Raw genomic sequence first — 20103 nt, forward strand, 5'->3', positions numbered from 1 at the left:
ACATATAAAAAAGCAAACCCAAAAAGCTTTGGACTATGGCAACCTGTCACAAGTTATTTAAATATTCTGAGACTTTTTGCTCAATGATTATGTCTAATCCAAGGACAAACAGGCCACAAAGGATCAGAGAACTTGACCTGCAAAGTGCCAAACGAGCACAAAAAAGGTAAAAGAAACCAAGTCAATCCTATGGAGATTGATGACATTATGCACAAAAAGCACAATGCCTTGATCATGTGTGAGCTTCAAGCTTGTGGCTGTTTAATGTGTTAAATGCAGGACTTCCTTGTACCACACCCAATATCAAGCATATAACTTAGATTGTTCTGGGTCCATTATCCTGAAAAAGTGAAGAAAAGGGTTGAATCGGGGAATTCTATTTCCCATTTGTCTTGAGATCTAGTCTCTATTTTCTCTCATGATGTGACAACTTACTGTAGTCCAGACTGCCAAATTGGGTTAGCATATGATTGTTGTTCCATGCTTAAGGGACATGGATCACAACAAGAATCTGTTGTGATTTATAATTTTTTTTCCTTTTTTCCTTCTTCCCAGAATTTTTTAAGTTTTCTTTTTATATTCTATATTTCGCTCAGAGGGTTTTTTTTTTTAATTTCTTTGACTTCTTTGATATTTTTTGATACTTGATTCATATGCCTTATGACTCCACCATGTATCCCTGTGTCATTCATATGTGTATCCCTATATCCTCCTCAGGGGGAGGAATGTATTGTTATTTTCCTCAAGAGGGACTATGTAAAGATTAAAATTTGGGAAACTGAGGCAGGTAGAAATTAGTTTCTCTCTGCAAGGAGTATTATATTTTTATGAGGTTTATTAAATATTAAGGATTAAAGAAAATACAGAATAAGAAACACATGCCTAGGCCAGAGAGGCCTAGATAAGACCTCACCTACATTATGAAAAGAGCCATGTGAGCTCCAAAATGGAAGTCCAAAAGGCCCCTCAGTAGGCAGAGAACTCCTTTATATAATCGTTTGTGTTCTCACCCAGGCGAGAATTCAGTGTGATTACAAAGCACTCTGGGGAAGTGGAGCAAAGGATTCTGGGGATTGGAGTCCTGAATTTGAGTCTATTTTTTACATTTCTCTGTGTGATCATTTGAAAAAAAAAATAATTTTTTTCCAAAGGATCATGAAAACATAATCAATTTAAAGATTACAATAATTTGAGGATAAGAGAAAAAGAAAAAAAAGAAGAAAACCAATAATTGCTGAATGCATTGACAAAAAACCAGTTAGGGTGCAGTCCCCTTTGGCATGAAAGTATACATACAAATAAATGTTCAATCAACCACACCCAAAGTTCATTTTGATCTTGTGCAGCTTGTGGTCTGGAGGCTTCTTCATGGTGGCTTCTCCAACAGTTCAGTTTCTGGATTCAGAGAGGTAGCATCTTCTTTACCTAAAATTCTTCTCAAAAGGAATTTAAACTTTGTAATTTAAATAATAATAATTTTTTTTTACATTTCCCTGTGTTGTGGGGTGATTGAAAAATACACGATCACTTAGGGATGCATGGCTGAGGTATGAGGTATAAATCAATTGGCAAGAGATATTAAAAAATATCAAAAAAATCCAAAAGAAAAGAAAAATTTCTGGATGAAAATATAGACTATCAAAGTCTTATGTGTAAAAATTCCAAGTAAAAAGAAAAATAAATTTATAACAGGTCCTTGAATCAGGGCCCAATCAAAATGATCTAAACAATGATGCATTTACCCAGTCAGTAGCCAGGACTACAGAAAGGTACCACACTATGAGAGGCAGAAAAGGGGAACAGATTATAGGAGCCAAGGTTTTGGGGATACTCGTCTGTGAGTATCTTCAGAGTGAGTGTGGACACAAGGAAAGCCTATGTCTAGCAATGATAAACACAGTAACCTCGAGTCTTCACACTAGGTTCAAGACCTTTGTATTGGCCTAGAAGTGCATCAATCCATCCTGGATTGGGTTTTCTTTGGCCCTGTGAAATGGTTCTTGTGTGTATATCTTGTCCTGGAATCAGACAGAATCATTAAGGAAAGTCCCATAATTTATTTAAATAATTAGTGGCATCATTTTTATAGTCACAAGCTTTTTGGGGCATGCATTGACAAATGTATCTTAAACTTGTAGTGCTGAAAAATAAAAAAATTAAAGAAAACCTTAATACTGGTGATGTGTGCTTCAAATATAAAAAAGGAGAGAAAAAAATAAAAAATAAACTGAAATAGTATATTGCACATGCAAGAAAAATATAATAATAAAAGAGCTTTAAAAAATTCAAAGATATAGTTTATAATCATTGACACACTGTGTCAGCTAAGGAAATATAGAATACAAGGCTTTCTCACCAAAAATGAGATCCATTTCCTCTTTATGTCTGGCCATGCTCCACTGTGAGTGAATGAATTGAACAAGGTATATTTTTCATTTTTTTTTAAAACAGTATTACAAATATATAGATATCAATATCCCCAAAATTCTCAATAGCCCAATTAATTACAATAGCAAACCAACATACTTTCATATTTCACATAAGTTGCTGTATGGCATTTTTTAAAACCTATGAATTGAGGGATATTTGTCACGAGTTTTTACAATCATAGCAATCTTTCAACCTTGGTAATAAACATTTTTTAAACAAAGTAAAACTCATCTTGGGTTAAGAACATAATCAAATCTATATATCATTCTGGTGGAAGTTAAGTAGTGAGCTGAAGAGTATAAATAAAGGGGTGCTCCTTTTTTGGAGGCTTTTTAGGGGTAATTGTTGTAAACTTTGACTTAGATTTGAGCCTAATTTAGAACAAGAGACAACCTCCCAGAATTTAGAATGTGCCATGAAGATGCCTGCAGAGACCACACTCTGCACCAAAAGATCCATATTGAACTTTGAGATATGGAGAATTTGACCTTTGGGGGGGTTGAAATGATTTGTTTTGAATGTACACTCTTATGCCAAAGGGGACTGCCCCCTAATTGGCTTTTTGTCAATGCACTTATTTTTGGCTTTGTTCCTTTTCTCTTCTATTTTCCTCTTATCCCCAAATTATTGTAATTTTCCTTGAGAAACTGTAATATTTGTATATACCTCTAGTTCAAGTTATAAGTTAGTTATGTTTTCATTATCCATTGGAGAGACTGGTCTCCCAAGCGATCACAGGGGGTATGTATTGATTTAGAATCTTGAACCCTAGAGACTACATTTCCCACAATCCCCTTTTCCTTTTCCTGTCATGCATCATTGGTTAATTTGGTATTAAGTTTCAACTTCCTTTACACTGATGTTCTCTCCCAGGAGCTTCCTCTTTAGCTGGATTGGTGTGGAGGAAGGGATTGACTGGCTAGGTTTCTTTGTTTTTTAATTTCTCTTTGCTCTAAGTTGATTTTAATAAATAGTATTAAAATATTTGGAGTATTTGGATATTAATTTTAATCTTTACATTAGCCAATTAAATTTAATGGTTAAATTGAGATTTTGACTAAATAAGAGCGATAAAAAGTGGTTCCCGAGTATTATCTCTTAAGTCAGGAAAATTATTAGAAGCTTTTAACAATTTTGTTTAATTGGAATATTAGTAAAAAGAGGGAAACATGGAAGGGAAAGAGATAAGGAAACTGCTTAGTCTAGCCTAAATGCTAATCTGGTGAAATGAAGTCCATTCCCCAGCAGAGTTCAAATCTCCATGTGGGAATCTTGGTCACTCATCCCCTTTTCCTTTTCCTGTCATGCATCATTGATTAATTTGGTATTAAGTTTCAACTTCTTTTACACTGGCGCTCTCTCCCAGGAGCTTCCTCTCGAGCTGGATTGGTGTGGAGGAAGGATCCAGGCAAGGTCCCAATGCAGAAAAACCCTCATGAGCTAAGCTCACAGAGGCAGCAGTGAACCCAACAAGAAAGTCACCAACTCCAAGAAGTTCCAAAGCCAAAAGTCAAAGTCCTGAAGCCAAAAACTCCAGTCAAAAGGTCCAAAGCTCTAAGTCGAAGTCAAAGTCAACAGCTCCCAGGAGCTGTCCTCCAAAGAAAAACTCCAAAGGAGAAGCCTCAAGGAGAAGTCCCTTGGAAGGAAGTTCAGGACTTTTAAAAATCCCTTCTCCACTTTATGGGAATCAGTCACAGTATTTCAATTTGCCTAGCACTGCCCGGGGTTGACAACCTCCGGAGTTGTCATCCACTCTAGCAAGTGACGTGTGTACTCTCATACTTAGTGACTGGCAAGGTACTAAGTAGAGGTACTTAATTTTTTGATTAATTAACTTAAATGTTGCTGATTGATAGAGTTTGATTCACTCTTCACACCACTTATTTGTTCATTCATTTACTAACATTCATTCACTTATTTGTTCATTTATTAATTCATCTATCCAGTGATATATTCATCTGTTCATTCATTCACTTATTCATCTGTTCATCTAAGACTGAATCTCCTTATCTTGCCCTCAGGTAGATCCTATTGCTGTCATAGAATCTTGACCTGCTTTCATTTCTAGCTTAGGCTGGTTTACCCCAACTCAAGCAGCCTGATTGAAGTTAGCCCTTTAGTAACCCATTTAGGAAGGTCCTAGAAATATGTTTCATCATATTTCTGTTTCAAGTCTTTGCTTCCATGTTACCTTCTTCCTTAGCCTCAGTCTAGCTCAAAGGTTCTTACATTTTTTTGTGTGATGGACCCCATTAGTAGGCTAGGGAAGCTAGGGACCGTTTCCCAGAGCAATGTTTTTAAATGCTTAAAATCCATAGGATTACAAAAGAAACCATATTGAATTCTATCCAACATATACATATGTGTCGATCACTATTTTTCAAATATATAATAAATATGTAGATAACTTTTTCAGTTTATATATTTAATTGAAAACAGTTTAGAGATATACAACTGAAGTTATATATTTTAAAAGCTATTTATATATCCAGATATTCATATATAGGTGTACATACATATATAGGTATAAAAAACCTCATTCATGAACTTTGGGTTAAGAATGCCTAATCACATTTCTAGTGGCTTACAATGGATCTCTTACTTATTGGTAGTCTACTTGGTCTCTTCAGCTCATGCCTAATCTTTAGCTGTAAAGTTTGGTTCTACCATTTGTCTGGCAGCTGCTACCTATTATTCCATAGATGACTCTGTATTCTTCTCTCTCCATAAAAGTTGGCAACTCCAGTTCAGGGTTTCAGTTTCATGTACTGTGGACTTACCTCTGTGATGAGTTAATCATGTCCTTTCAACATAGTTCTAATGTTTATGACAGATTTTTATTCTGAGGAGGAAGAAAAGCCTTTGGAGAAGAAAGTTTCTAGAATTTTATGGATTGAAGTATAGTACTGTGGTACAGGTACATTATTCAGATAAGAGTTTTTAACTAATTAAAATTTATTTCTCCCCTCTTCCCAAGTTGAGTGGCAATGTACTTGAGAACAAGAAGGAAAAAGTGGTGAAGATATTAAGTTTGAAGTGGTCCCTCAGGGCTTCCTCTAAAATATTATGGTATCACTGAAGGAGATTCATTATAAAATTTGGGAGATTTGTATCTAATTAACATACAGTATAGTATAATACCCTAGTGATAGTTTTCCACCAAATACAGATATGAGATATTCTTAAAAAGGAAAAAAGTAGAGAAATATAAGTAAGTCAAATAATTACAATAAAGTTATAAGATCAAAAATATGCTTTTTGTGAAAGATTTTTGAAACTTTTCAGCTGACATAAAAATACATAATTTAAAAAAATCAATATTCTCTGTTACTTCCTACCCCCCTTAAATCATTTATGACCAAGAGGAAAGATGGCATAATAAAAAGAGAGTCAATATAGGAGTCAGGAAGATTTGTGTTTAAGTCCTGTCTTACCCTTTGTTGCAATGTGACCATTGGCAAGTTACTTAATCTTAGTACTCTTAAGTGAGAGATGAGCTACTCATCTGCACCAGTAAACAGAATTCCCCACACTGAAGAATCACAGGCCAAGAATACTCTTCCTTCTCCTCCAACTAAAATCTATAGCAGATTTTGGCAAAAATGGTCCTTTCTTTTGAACCTTTCCTTCTTTGAAAGGACCCATATGTACAAAAATATTCATTCTTTATGTAGAGGCCAAAAGCAGGTATGCCTTTCTCCTGAGGAACGAATGAAAAATTACGGTGTATTAAATAAGGAATTATGGTATATGGTTGAAAGAAATGACAAAAGGGATGGTTTTAGGGAAATCTGGGAAAGCTTATAAGAATTAATGCTGAGTGAAGTGAGCAGAACAAGGAGGAAAGGTCCAATAACTTTGATAGACTAAGAGCTTTCACTGGGGCAATGACTTGCATGATTTCAGGAGATTGACAATGATGCATTCACAAATCCTCATGTTCTGCAGAGCTCTTCATTGATCATATCCTGAAGCGAGGCTTGCAGAGGACATCTCTCTATCTCTGCATTCTGGGAGATGATGTTGTTTCACTCCTTTCATTGTGGGTCACCATTCTGAGACCCTGATCACAGTGGAGGCAGACACTTCTGCCTTGACAAGGGGATAGCTGGAACTGACTCAAACCAGAGTCAATTGTTAAATCTTCAGTGTGACCATTTACACCTTGGAAATCAGCAGACATCACAAATTAAGGCTTGGTTTTTTTGCTGATTGCCTAGGCTTAAGAAAGTGGTGAGGGAAAATGGTAAAAATTTAAGAGCATGTCCCTGCTGAATACACATTTATATTTGCGCATATATTTAATTTAGGGAGATGTTGCCAGGCTTAAAGTCAGGAAGACCCAAGTGCAAATCAAGTTCAAGCCACTAATTAGCTGTCTGACCCTGGGCTAGTTTCTTAACTTCTTTCATTCTATTTCCCTTCCCTTACTTACCATTCTCAGTTGTCAGGATCAGATAAAATAATATATATAAAGCTTTGCATACCTTACAATGCCATTTTAAATGCTAGTTATTATAAAGGGGTCTTCACCATAGAGAGTTGGTCCCTTAATCTGTTGTTAAATTTCCTATTTACCTACTAATGGACTCCTTTTAATGTTCTTTTTTCTTCAGGTTACAACTTCCTACAGAATCCTCTGAAGCCTTGTTCCCAGTTTGGCTTTGTGAGACATCTTCTTCCATATCTTTTCTTGGTAAGGATTAGAACTGATCTTCTGAAATTTCCAAGAACTTCTGTGAGTGGCACTGTTCACAATTAGTTGGGATTCCTGGTGTTGTAAGCCTCTGATGGCATAAAAACCTAGATTCCATTTGTAAGAGTTTCTCTTTCTTGAATTTCCTAGGACATTTAGTAGGAGAGTGTGGTAAATCTTTATTTATAATCTGCTAAACTGCTTCCCTGCCATCCCCAGAATATTCTCAGTCACTGTTAAGATGCTACATCTTGTTTAGATCATGACCATCCAATAAAGTGGGAATTGGTCTTGGGTGTCCTCTAACATAATCTTTGATTTTACAGACTGCACAAAGTCATACAGGAAGGGCCAACAGGAAGGTTGATCTAAAAAGGACAGTTCTCTTTCCTTTATAACATGCTGCCTCCACAAAGAGAAATAAATATCTTTAAATTGAAATGTTCATGCAGGGATACTAGAGGTCTTCATCTTATGTAACAGGTTTAGTCTTTTTAAAATGCCTTAACTCTTACCCTCTTTTTTAGAATCAATACTATTAGTTTCAAGGCAGAAGAATGGTAAAGGCTAGGCAGTTGAGGTAAAGTGACTTGCCCAGAGTCCCACAGCTAGCAAGGGTCGGAGGCCACATGTGAACCCATCTCTAGGCCTGGTTCCTATCCACTGAGATGCCCCTATAAGTTTATTCTTAAAAAAATTACAAAGTCAGACCACAAAAATTACATTGATTAATTAATTTGGAATTGAAAATTTTTATTTAATTAATTTAGAGTATTTTCCCATGGTTACATGATTCATGTTCTTCCCCCCTACTCCCCCAGCCAACAAGCAATTTCACTGGAGTTTACTTGTGTCATTGATCAAGACCTTTTTTCCATATTATTGATCACACTAGGGTGATCGTTTAGACTCTACATCCCCAATCATGTCCCCATTGAACCATGTGATCAAGCAGTGGTTTTTCTTCTGTGTTTCTGCTCTCACAGTTCTTTCTCTGAATATGGATAGCATTCTTTCTCATAAGTTCCTCAGAATTGTCCTGGATCATTGCATTGCTGCTAGTAGAGAAGTCCATTACGTTCAATTGTACACAGTGTATCCGTCTCTGTATATAATGTTCTCTTGGTTCTGCTTCTTTCACTCTGCATCAGTTCCTAGAGGAATTCCACTCTAGTCAGACCACAAAAATTCTACAGGTTTTCAAGACTGCATATATCTTAAAGTAGCATTACAATCTCATATGATCTATTTCACAAGAGATAAAAGTTTCTTCAACAGGGAGCTCCCTGAAGCAATTAAATTATAGGTTCAGTCTCTATTCTTTATATCTAGCACTGAATAAGCCACACTCATGTCCAGTGGAGAGGCAATGAGAATTCCTCAGAACCTGCTCTCTTTTTTTTTGTAGCATCATTAGTCACAGAACTGTTTGCATGGCAATCCGTCCTTTGAACATTAGTGTGTTGAATAGGTTTTGTTTCCTGCTCTTGATAGGTGGTCACAGCACAGGACAAGGAAAACCAGAAGATGACAAAGGTTCTTTTTTTGAACTTTCAAACACAACTCACTGGTAATTTTAAGGCCTAAAAAGCAAATAAATCTATTTAAAAAGTGCAGAAATTTCATAGTAGAAGAATCTTGATCAATTTTAGCTTGGGATCGGCTTATCAGTAGGAGGAGTTAGTCAGTCAATAGACTTTTATTAAGCCTTACTATGTGCCAGGCATTGTGCTAAATTCTGGGCATATAAATACAATAAGAAAGGAAGCTAGCCCTTGCCCTCAAGGAGCTTATATTTGAATAGGGGAAAAATAATACATAAGAGGAAGCTGAAAAAGGGTTGGGAGGAGTAACACCAAAGAACCCCAGGTATGGTGGTGTAAAAATTAAAATTAGATCTCAAATAATAAAAATATTATATTTTAGGAGATTTATTAATGATCATTAGAAATAAAGGAATAAAAGGGATACAAAATAAAGACCACATGCCCATGGCTGATTAGCCATTTCAAAATCCCTACTCACCACCTCCATGATCACCAACAGTGTGTGAATTTTAGATTTACTACACCCTGCTTAGTCTAACAATCAGGAATGTATAACACCCCTATTTAAGGATTAAGTGTTGAGAAGGATGGCCTATGACAGACATGTACTAGCAAAGTGACAAATAAGAAACAACTGACCGACACCCTGGGCTGTCCTAAGTCAAGCTTAAGCTACCATTTTGGTACATGTGAGATACAGGAAGTGATGTAAAAAATGGTCTATATATTTTGCATCACTTCCTCTTTCCATGTTTTTTTTTTTTTTGCGGCGGAGATGTGGCTGGTGGCAGTGTTTTGGTGTCTTGGCATCTTGGCATCTTGGCGTGGGTCAGGTGAGGCATCTTCCCTGAGTTCTCTCAGAGTTTAGGCTGATTCCTTTTTTTCCTTTCCCTTTCCTAAAAATACCATCCTCCTAGAAGGCCCCTCATCTCAGAGGAGGCCTTGTAGATGGAAGGTCTCTGAACTCCCCTTGGCTCAGGCTAGGTTGAAGAAATCTTAAACCCTTTTCCCTTTCTCTTTTTCTTAATTGCTTCCCTACATATTAATTAAACCACCATAAAATTCCCAAACTTACTTGAGTATTTTTATTGGGATTTGAATTAATCCCTGGCAACCAACTAAATTTATATTGAGTTAAAAAAAAAAAACCCTAAATTTACCTCTTACAGTCTGGCTAATCCACGAAGGTTGTGACCAGCCCCCTCAAATTTCTGTGCAACCTTTCTTTCCTTTCTCTCTTTATTACTTCCTCAAGTGAGTCTTTTAAGCATCTAACTCAGCAGTTCAAAACACAACTGAGAGATCAGATGAGTATAAACATTTTTTTCTTTTTTCTCCTTAATTTGAATTGAACACAGCCCATTTGATTTTTTTTTAAACCTAAAAGTGGCAGGACCTTAAGCAGCCTTAGCCAGGGAGGAATCTCCCTTCCCTTAGGGAACAAACAACCCAATTAGCCAACCCTCACTGACAATACTGCCTTAACTAGTGGTGAAAAAACCTGGAGGAAGTTTTGGCTTTGTCCTGCTCCCCATGTGTCTCTAGTTTTAAAATTAAGTGAGAAGTAAAAAAGCATGGTGAGGCCAGCTAGAAAAAGTCTTTGAGGCATTGCCCAAAGAGAGAAATGGTTTTACCCTGAAAGTGAAATAGAGGAGGCTTGTGACACCTCCCAAATCAAAGGAAAACTCAGCCTTAGCTTCAGGCAAAAGGCTTTGCTTTCTGTCTCCTTTTGGCCTAGGGGACTTGATTGGATTAAAAGGCTCTTTAAAAAAGTACACTACACCCAAATCTTTTGTTTTCACTCCCTGACTTTAACCCCTAGCCAGTAGTGACATCTACCAATTAAAACCAAAATTGTAAATAATTAAAAAATATATATATATATATAAATGAATACTACAGTCTATGAAATTTGCATGATGTTTGATAAATTAGGGGCATTAAAGATTTCATTTCTTATGTTCTTAGGTAATTTCATTTTTATACTCCTAAATACTGTGATGAGAAATGCTACCTTGAAAAAAATTTGAAGCTAAAATTCAGGAAAACATGCAAAACTAATTGGATAATTTTCAAGGCTTCTTACAGGATCAATTGGAAAATACTGACTTCACCAAAAAACATGTCTGACCCTTACAAACCTGCTTCTGAACCTCTAAATGAGGAAATTCCTTCCTCCAAAATGGAGATGAAAAACACCTCTCCTACAGTTCAGCTGCTGGTCTGCTTCTCTCATGGTTTGAAAATCTTGGCTGAACTTACTTCCCAAGACCCTTCTCCTGAAATCCCAACTTCTGAAATCACAGTTTCTCCTGTTCCTTCTCCTAACCAAAAATCAATTCCAGCCCCAAGGAAATCTCATTCTTCGAAAGAAACTCTTTGTAGTCAAACTGACTCACAGGTACCAAATTCAACTAGAGGCATTTTTCCTCTAAGAAAAGTAGCTGAAATAGGAAGCAATGGGGATGTGGTGACTCTAAGAAACAATATATCATTTACTCCCCAAGAAATAAATGAATTTACACAAAATGTTCCCACATATGAATAAGAGCCCTTTTTGGTAATGAAAGATGACAGACATATTTTTTCAGTATAATCCATGTTACAAAGACTTTAAAACTTGCTCCAGGATTTTTTAACTGAACATGAAGAAAATAAAATAATTTCTCATGTCAATAAAGCCTGGGGGGCACAATGCAGTACACTGGCCATATCAGGATCCCAAATGGGACTATAACAACTCTGAAGATTATTTACAACTATACTGTTGTAGGGAGGCCATCTTAACTGCCATGAGAGAGTGTGGTGACAGTACAGATAAGTGGACAGAATTTGAAAGAATTAAGCAAAATGAGGAAGTGACACCCTCCAGATTCATGGACAGTATAATTGAGTTTGGGGGTCGATACCTAGATTTTTGACCTTTCAAAGAAAATTGCATAAGACAAATTAGAAAGCACTTTGTCAATAACTCTTGCAAAGTGATTAGGGATTATTTTAGAACACATTGTCCAAGATGGCCAGAGATGGACCTTGAAGAATTGCAAAAAACAGCTATATATGTTTTAAAGAGAAACAAAGAAAAGGAGGAAGAAAATAATGATGTCATAGAGGAAATGAAGAAATAATTGAGATGTTTAAAAGATAAGATGGCTAAAATAGAAAGTGGACATGATAATCAAACAATGACACTTGCCCTTCTCTAAGAATCTAACTGCCGATCCATTACCTGCCACTTCAGTGAGAAGAAGGGTCACAAAATGGTAGAGTGTAGAGCTTTTCTCAAGATTATCAGAAGAAGTTTAATAACAACTACAGAAGTGATAATTATAGAAATAACTATAATTCTGACAATGGAAACCACAACTTTAGGAATGATGACTATAGGAATAGATATTAGGAAAATGATAACTCAAACCAAATGACTCCACAACAATATAACTTAAGTGGTGCTTGTCCAAAAAATACTTGGAGTGCTAATGCTCCTCAGGGGGATGCCCTTCAAGGAGGTCCCCAAAGAACTTCCCAAACACAATGAAGGGGTGGGTTGGGGCACAGGAATCAGAGGATACAACCTTTGATTTTCCAGACCCTGATGTCCTACTACCCGTTGTCCCTATCCACTACCCCCCCCCATACTGATGAGCCCCACGTTACCTTAAAGGTGGGTAATATCAATTATGATTGTCTTTTGGACACTGGAGCTTCCAGGTCTGTATTAAAGAGAACACCTGATTTACATTGCTATTCCATTGGCTCAGAGAGTGTAATGGGAGTGTCAGGGATATCCCAAAGAGTTAAAAACCTTTCCCCTAGGATGGTGTCTGTAGGACCCCTAGAAGTACAACATTCTTTCCTCTTGATGTCTGACTCCCTTTTAAATTTGCTGGGGAGGGACCTTCTATGTAAACTCAGAGCCACATTAACTTTCCTCCCAGATGGTTCCTTATCATTGGAAGAACCTGAGGAATCTTTAAAATTACTCCCTGTACTTCTCTCAGAGAGCCAGGAGGGTAAAGAGCAACCCATCTTTGTAGGACCTACAGATATACCAGAGTCTCTTTGGGCCATAACTTCTTCTGATGTAGGCTTATTTAAGTTGGCTGTTCCTGTGCAGATAAAAACTAAATCTAGCCCACTTCCTTCCATTCCTCAGTAACCCCTCTCAAATGAGGCAATTGGGGGTATTGCCCCAGTAATATACTCATTAATTGATCAGGGAATAATACTGCCTCGTAAATCTGAATACAATTTGTCCATCCTACCCATTAAAAAAACAAAAATAGGGCCCAATGGTAAGGACCTCTATAGATTCTTACAGGATTTGAGGGCTGTGAACAATCACATTATAAAGAGACACTCTGTAGTTTCCAACATACATACAATCATTTCTTCTATTCCTAGCACAGCTACATACTTTATAGTAGTGGACTTGTGCTCAGCCTTCTTTTCTATACCCATTCATAAGGATTCCAGGCATATCTTTGTTTTTACTTGGAAGGGCTCGAATATACATGGAGTCAGCTATCCCAGGGTTATGTGGAAAACCTGAGTTTATTTGCACAAATTTTGAGCCAAAATATAGATAATATAACATTTAAAAGTAGTCAATTAATCAAATATGTAGATGATCTACTCTTGGCTTCAACAGATGCATAAGCATGTCAGGAAGATAGTAAACACCTTCTTTTGGAACTACACAAAAGAGGGCATAGGATCTCAAAGAATAAATTTCAGTGGTGTCTCCCCAAAGTAAAATATGTGGGGTTCATCCTGACTGTGGGTACCCATTCTATTTCTTCCAAATGAATTGAAAATATTCAAAATTTAAGTGCTCCTAACACTAAGAAACAGCTGAGAGCAATTTTAGGAACAACAGGGTTTTGCAGACAATGGATTCCTTGCTATGGGGAAATTACTAAATCCCTTATAGCACTAACAAGGGATTCGATCCCTAAACCTCTCAAATTAGAGCCAGAATAGATGTCAGCTATGTCATATCTAAAACAGTCTATCCTGTCTGCCCTCCCTCTAGGCATCCCAGATTACAACAAGCCATTTACTTTGTAGGTACCTGAGCGAAGAGGGGTACATACTTCATGTGTTTTAACTCAGACTTCTTAGCACACAATTGCTTATTATTCTGCCCAATTGAATCCAGTAGCTTCAGGAGCACCACCATGTCTTAGAGGAATAGCTACTACAGTTGATCTAGTATTGGGATGCCCATTAACAATTATGTGCCCACATGAGGTAGAAGCATTTTTGCTAAGGAATAGAACACAGGCATTCTCTGATCAGTGAATTACACACATGAAATAACCTTGTTAAACAATGAAAATATTATTCTGAAATGTTGTAAAACCCTTAACCCTGCCACCTTGCTTCCATATTTATCAACTTCAGGAGAACCATTACACAATTATGAAACTCTAGTGTCCCTGGCAGAAAAGCCTCAAGATAATTTGTTGGACACTCCCTTAGACAATCCAGATCTGGTCTTATTTACTGATGGTTCTTCTTTTATGAGGGATGGCATATGCTACACTGGAGCTGCTGTAGTCACAGAATTTGCCACTGCCCTCTAATATTAGTGCTCAAGGAGCAGAACTCATAGCTCTGAAACATGTTTGTATAATTGCCAAGGGTAAAAAGGCAACAATTTATATGAATTCTAGATATGTTTTTGGCATTTGTCAGTTTGTCAGGATGCTATGGCTCCAGAGCGGATTTTTAATCTCAACTGAAAAATCAATAGCTAATGTAGAAATTATTAATGAAGTTCTTTCTGCTCTTCAGGTGCCTGAAGCACTAGCTGTAGTTCATTGCTCTGCCCATACAGGTGGCACTGACCCTGACTCTAGGGGAAATGACTGAGCAGATACTGCTGCAAAGCTAGCAGCTATAGAAGGGTCTGAATTAATTTTAACATTAACAACCACTGCTGATTTAAATGTATCACTTTCCTATAATAAAAAGGAATTGGAAAAATGGAAACAAACATTCAAAGCAAAACAGATTAATGGAGTATGGGTGTCATCTAAAGGGAAACCCCGGATCCCTAGAAGTTTCTATCACCAAATTTGCGAATCTGTTCATAAAAATCATCACTTTGGTACCCAGAGCATTGTGGACTCTGTAAAGAGAGTATGGATAGCCTCCAGTATAACTACCATAGCCTCTAAAGTGTGTTCAGCCTGCTCTACCTGCCAGGTGTATAACCAACACGCCTTTTGTCACATAGCTTTTGGTGGGCGTCCTCTGGCTTACATACCTTTTGAGCACCTACAGATAGATTTCATAACAATGCTAAAGGCCAGACATTATAAATTTTGTCTAGTCATAGTAGATCAACTGACCAGATGGCCAGAAGCATTTCCTGCGACCTGAGCCACAGCAGCTATTCTTGCTAAGGTGCTTTTAAAAGAAATTATTCCTCGTTTTGGCCTGCCAGCACATATTGATTCAGATAGAAGAAGTCATTTTACTGATTCTGTCTTAAACCTAATATATTCTTGCTTGGGGATAACTCTCAAATTCCATGTTCCATATCATCCCCAGAGCTCAGGCCAAGTTGAAAGGATGAATAAAGAACTTAAAACTATGACTGACAAATTATGCACTGAGACCCATTTAAAATGGCCTGAAATTCTCCTTCTAGCCTGATTTTATCTTAGAAGCAGGCCTAGAGGAGACCTACACATCTCACCATTTGAGATGCTTTTTGGACATCCGCTTATACAGGCTAAGCCTTTCTCCCCGTCATATACATCACTATTAGGGGGAGATCTACTATTGCTTCCTATTTACAGGAATTATTCATTTGGAATAGTCTTGGCTGCAAATGGGTAAGTGAAATATTACTGCATTCTGTCCTACAGACTTGTGGGATAAAAATTACTTTAATTGGACCCTAATACAAGGGCCTGTTAGAAACTTAATGGATCCTAATATAAGGGCCTATTATGAATTTATTCTTGTTTACTCAAAATTTTATATACATAGATGTTGATATTTTGATTCTGATTTTAATTTTTCTCCCTTTCTCCCAAAAATTTAGCTTTCTTCCATTTTTGTCTTTATGTTTTTGGTTTTTCTTCTCTTCTTTTGATAATTGACTCATACACCCCCATAAGTCAACCATGCATCTTGAGCTGAACTGGGTGTTTCTTAACACCCACTTCAGGGGGGGATTGTATTTAATAAAAATCCAAGATTTCAAAAAATTTTTTTTATTTGAGATAGGTCTTCAAGGAAAAAAGCTTGCTAACTCCAAAATCCAGAGAAGGAACTGTTGTAGAAAGATGCCAGAAAACCTACACTACATCAAGAAGACACAGAATGAACTTTGGGTGTGGTTGATTAAACTGAAGTTTCATTGCACATTTATTTGAATGTATACTCTTATGCCAAAAGGGAACTGCCCCCTAATTGGGTTTTTGTCAATGCGCCCAGCTAACATTGGTTTTGCTGTCTTTCTCTCTTCTATTCTCCTCTTCTATCTAACTATTGTAGTTTCCTCTTAGAAGGTGAACATTTTGTATGCACCTGCAGTTAGAAGAATTTAGAGGTGCAAGATGATTATGTTTAATGATCATTTGGAGAGACTAGTCCCCCAATCATCATCAGGGGGGATTGTGAATTTTTAGATTTGCTCCACCCTGCTTAGTCTATCAATCAGGAATGTATACACCCCTATTTAAGGATTAAGTGTTGAGAAGGATGGCCTATGACAGACATGTGCTAGCAAAGTGACAGATAAGAAACAACTGACAGACACCCTGGGCTGTCCCAAGTCAAAATTAAGCTATCATTTTAGTACATGTGAGACACAGAAAGTAATGTAAAAAATGGTCTATATATTTTGTGTCACATCCTCTATCCATTTTTACTTTTTTTTTTTGTGGCGGAGACGTGGTTAGTGGCAGCGTGCTGGGCATCTTGGTGTCTTGGTGTGTCTACAGCTCTTGTCTGGGTTTGTCTGGTGGCAGCGTTTTGGCATCTTGGTGTCTTGGTGTCTTGGCGAGGGTCAGTTGAGGAGTCTTCCCTGAGTTCTCTCAGAGTTTAGGCTGATTCCTTTTTTCCCCTTTACCTCTCCTAAAAATACCATCCACCTAGGAGGCCCCTCATCTCGGAGGAGGCCTTGTGGATGGAAGGTCTCTAAACTCCCCTTGGCTTGGGCTAGGCCAGAGAAATCTTATATACTTTTCCCTCTCTCTTCTTCTTAATTCCTTCCCTCTATAGTAATCAAACTACTATACAATTCCCAAACTGACTTGAGTATTTTTATTGGGATTTGAATTAATCCCTGGTAACCAACTAAATTTATATTCAGTAAAAACAAACAAACAAACAAAAAAACCCCCTAAATTTACCCCTTACAAGGGCCAAAATGTGTGTGGGACCCTCCACTTCCCCACCAAATATCCCCTGTCTACAGGAAATATGTAAGGATAGGAAGTCAGTGGGCTCCTAGGAAATGTAGTTCTTTTTTAGGGTAACAGATTTTCAGTTATATATTAGGGAATATTTAAAATATAATCTGGCTGGAATACATTATAATTTTTTAAAAGTTTTCAAGGAAGTACAGTAAAACTTTATTCATTCAGAATCAACTAATTAATAATAAAAAAGAATTTAGATATAGATAGGTTGAAATTTTCCCTTTGCATCATTAAAAAAGTGATTTAGTAAATTAAAAAAGAATATAAATAAAATGGGGGATGGAAAAGGATATTTCTCATATGAAGAAAACAAATTTTCAAAAAGTTTTCATGCATCTTTCTATGGTGTTCTCTCTTTGCTGTTACTTTAAAAAAAAGTAAATCTTTTTGATTTGCAAGATTAAATATTCCATTTGGTTGTTTCTAGGAGATGAATTTTTTGGTCATGGCAACCAAACAACAAAGAGAATTTTTAAGTGTCACTTACTACACAGCTATGGTGTTAGTTAGTGAAGAAAAAGGAACCAGAGGCTGCTCAGTTAAGAGACTCATAGGAAACTATTTGGATATTCTGCCTACAGCTTGGATAGCTGTGTTCAGGTGAATAATGGTCTCTGTATACCATGTGGAAGGGCAAAGGGCACTGAAGTAGGAATTAGATTTCAGCTTATATATTAGCTTTGCCACTTAACTTGTTGTGTAGCCACTGGGGAAATCTATTAATCTTTTTTATTTCTAAGTTTTCCCATATATAAAAAGTGAATAATAACACTTGCCTGGCTTTTCTCAGAGGGACTGAAATGGTATATTTAAAAGTAGCTTTAAGACTACAAAGTATGAGGGGAAAATTGCCAGAGCTGAGTGGGCACTGATTTTCCAATTGATGTTTTTGAAAAGAATAACAACAACAATAATAAAACTTCAACTCATTAAAACAATTAATCATTCATTGAAAAAAGTAGTATATACTCCTTAGAAAAATAGAAGCAGCTATGAAAAATAAAAAGAACTTGCTCATGAATCTTCAACTTGATAAAATGCCATCAAAATGGCCTCTTTACTTATTTTCTTACTTTGTCCTGTCCCCTTCTAAGGTATCTTACTTTTGATTTATAGATTCATTCTCTACTACTTCATGCTGCCTCTTAGAGTGTGCTCCATGAAATCTACACTTTCATCAAATTAAGTTGTTCTCTATTCCCACTGTTCTCTCTGATTATCAATGCCTCTATTCCAATTGTTTTCTATACTTTAAATGCCTTTCTCTCTTCCACCTACTGGATTTGTATCCTATTCATTGAAGCCCTACTCAAATGTGGACTCTTCCAAAAAAACTTTTCTTAGATTCTCTCTCCACTTCATATAGTATTTTATTTTATACCTCTTGAAGACAAGGATCAAGCATTACGTGTTAGTTGCCTAGTTTTGTGTTTTGTGTTTTTTTTTTATAAAGGCTGTAAACACCATGAGGGCTAGGAATCATATTGTGTCTATCCTTTGTATTTCCTCCAATATCTGTGTACAGGAGGTACTTACTAAATCTTTATTGATTAGATTCAAGATGGAGAAGTAGCTAGAAATCAATTCATATAGAAAAAAAAGGTTGAGGTGTTATGATAGATTATAAGTGCAATATAAGCCAACAGTATTAGATTTTGCTTAAGTAGAGTGAGAGTTAGATTTGGAATTGGAAGACCTGCATTTAAATCTTGGCTCAATCATTTGCTACACATAAACAAATTTAAATTTAACCCCACAGTTCCTTTGTTTTCTCATATGTAACCTCAGAGGTCATCTGAGATGCTGCTGAAATAATTGGGCATCACTCACTTTCCAATGGAGCCTCTCTTTGTGCACTCCAGTTTGGTTTACTCACTCCAACTTGGCCTTACCTTGGATAGCTTAGATTAGCGAGCAATTCACAATTCTAGACCGCAGCCTTGATGTCATTGGTCCATTCTGGAATGTTTGCACCACCCAAAGGTGTTTCTCTTCTTATTGCTTGTCTATTGATCCTCACATTTTCAAGTGGGCAATTCCTCTTCTTTTCTCCTCTTTCAACTTAATAATCACTCTTAAAAGAGACTTTAGGAAGCCTCATCAATTATTCACTTGTCTCATCAGAACAGAACTCACATCAACCCAGCTTTGGATGATTTTTTAAAGCCAGGCAAACAAGCTGAAACACCAGGATCCAAAGCAGCTGCAAAACCTGTCTTGGTCACTTCTTCTCTCGCCAAAGGGGGCAGAAGAGAGCCGGCAGCACTTAGGAGAAACTTCATCTGTTTATTCTAGATGGTGCCAAAGAGCAGTAGCAATTACTGAAACTTTTGGACAATAAAATCAATTTTCTCTCTAATCAGAGATCGCTTTGCCGAAGTCTTCTGTCAGCTAGTTGTTTCTAGCTGTCACCACTCAAAACTTGCACAAGGCAGATTTCCCAACGCCTGCTCTGTCTTTAATCTTCACCCCAGACTCTTCCTGTCATCAGCTTGTTATATCCAGCTCCTATGCCATGCTCTTATATCACACTGGCTTCAATGAGATCTTCCTCGTGTTCAGTGACTTACCATTCACTTTACAGGTAACCAGCCACTTCACAATCAGTAGTCCTCTGCCTCTCAGTCTCTAAATAGTAATGATTTCCCATTTTTAGTTTTATCCTAGTGATAAAAATTATATGTAAATGACCTAAAACCATAATGCCATAATTTGTTTTTTTATACCCTTGCCTTCTGTCTTAACTAAGAGTGGATTCTAAGACAGAAGAGCAAGCAGTAAGAGCTAGGTAACTGGAGTTAAATGAGTTGGCCTGGGTACACAGTGAGGGTCTGAACCTAGACCCTCCTGTCTCCAGGCCTGGCTCTCTATCCACTAATTGGCTTAGCTGCCCCATGCCATATAATTCTAAAGTCATCAACATGGTCCTGCGATCCATTTTGTATCCTTGAATTGTTCTATTTCTATTTCCTCAGTTTAAAAAAAA

The 20103-nt window shown here is 36.9% G+C and overlaps 1 protein-coding gene across 2 annotated transcripts in view; it reads left to right on the top strand.

Moving 5' to 3' along the window:
- The window catches only part of PAPSS1 (3'-phosphoadenosine 5'-phosphosulfate synthase 1), a 281936-nt gene that overhangs the window by 118721 nt on the left and 143112 nt on the right, over positions 1-20103 (top strand). For both annotated transcript variants that reach the window (XM_056803105.1, XM_007495828.3), the window contains one exon: positions 7047-7126. The gene's annotated coding sequence lies outside the window, so the exon portion shown is untranslated. The remainder of the gene's footprint in view (positions 1-7046; positions 7127-20103) is intronic.

This window comes from Monodelphis domestica, chromosome 6 (genome assembly GCF_027887165.1).
Source record: "Monodelphis domestica isolate mMonDom1 chromosome 6, mMonDom1.pri, whole genome shotgun sequence".
In the NCBI taxonomy this organism is placed as follows: Eukaryota; Metazoa; Chordata; class Mammalia; order Didelphimorphia; family Didelphidae; genus Monodelphis; species Monodelphis domestica.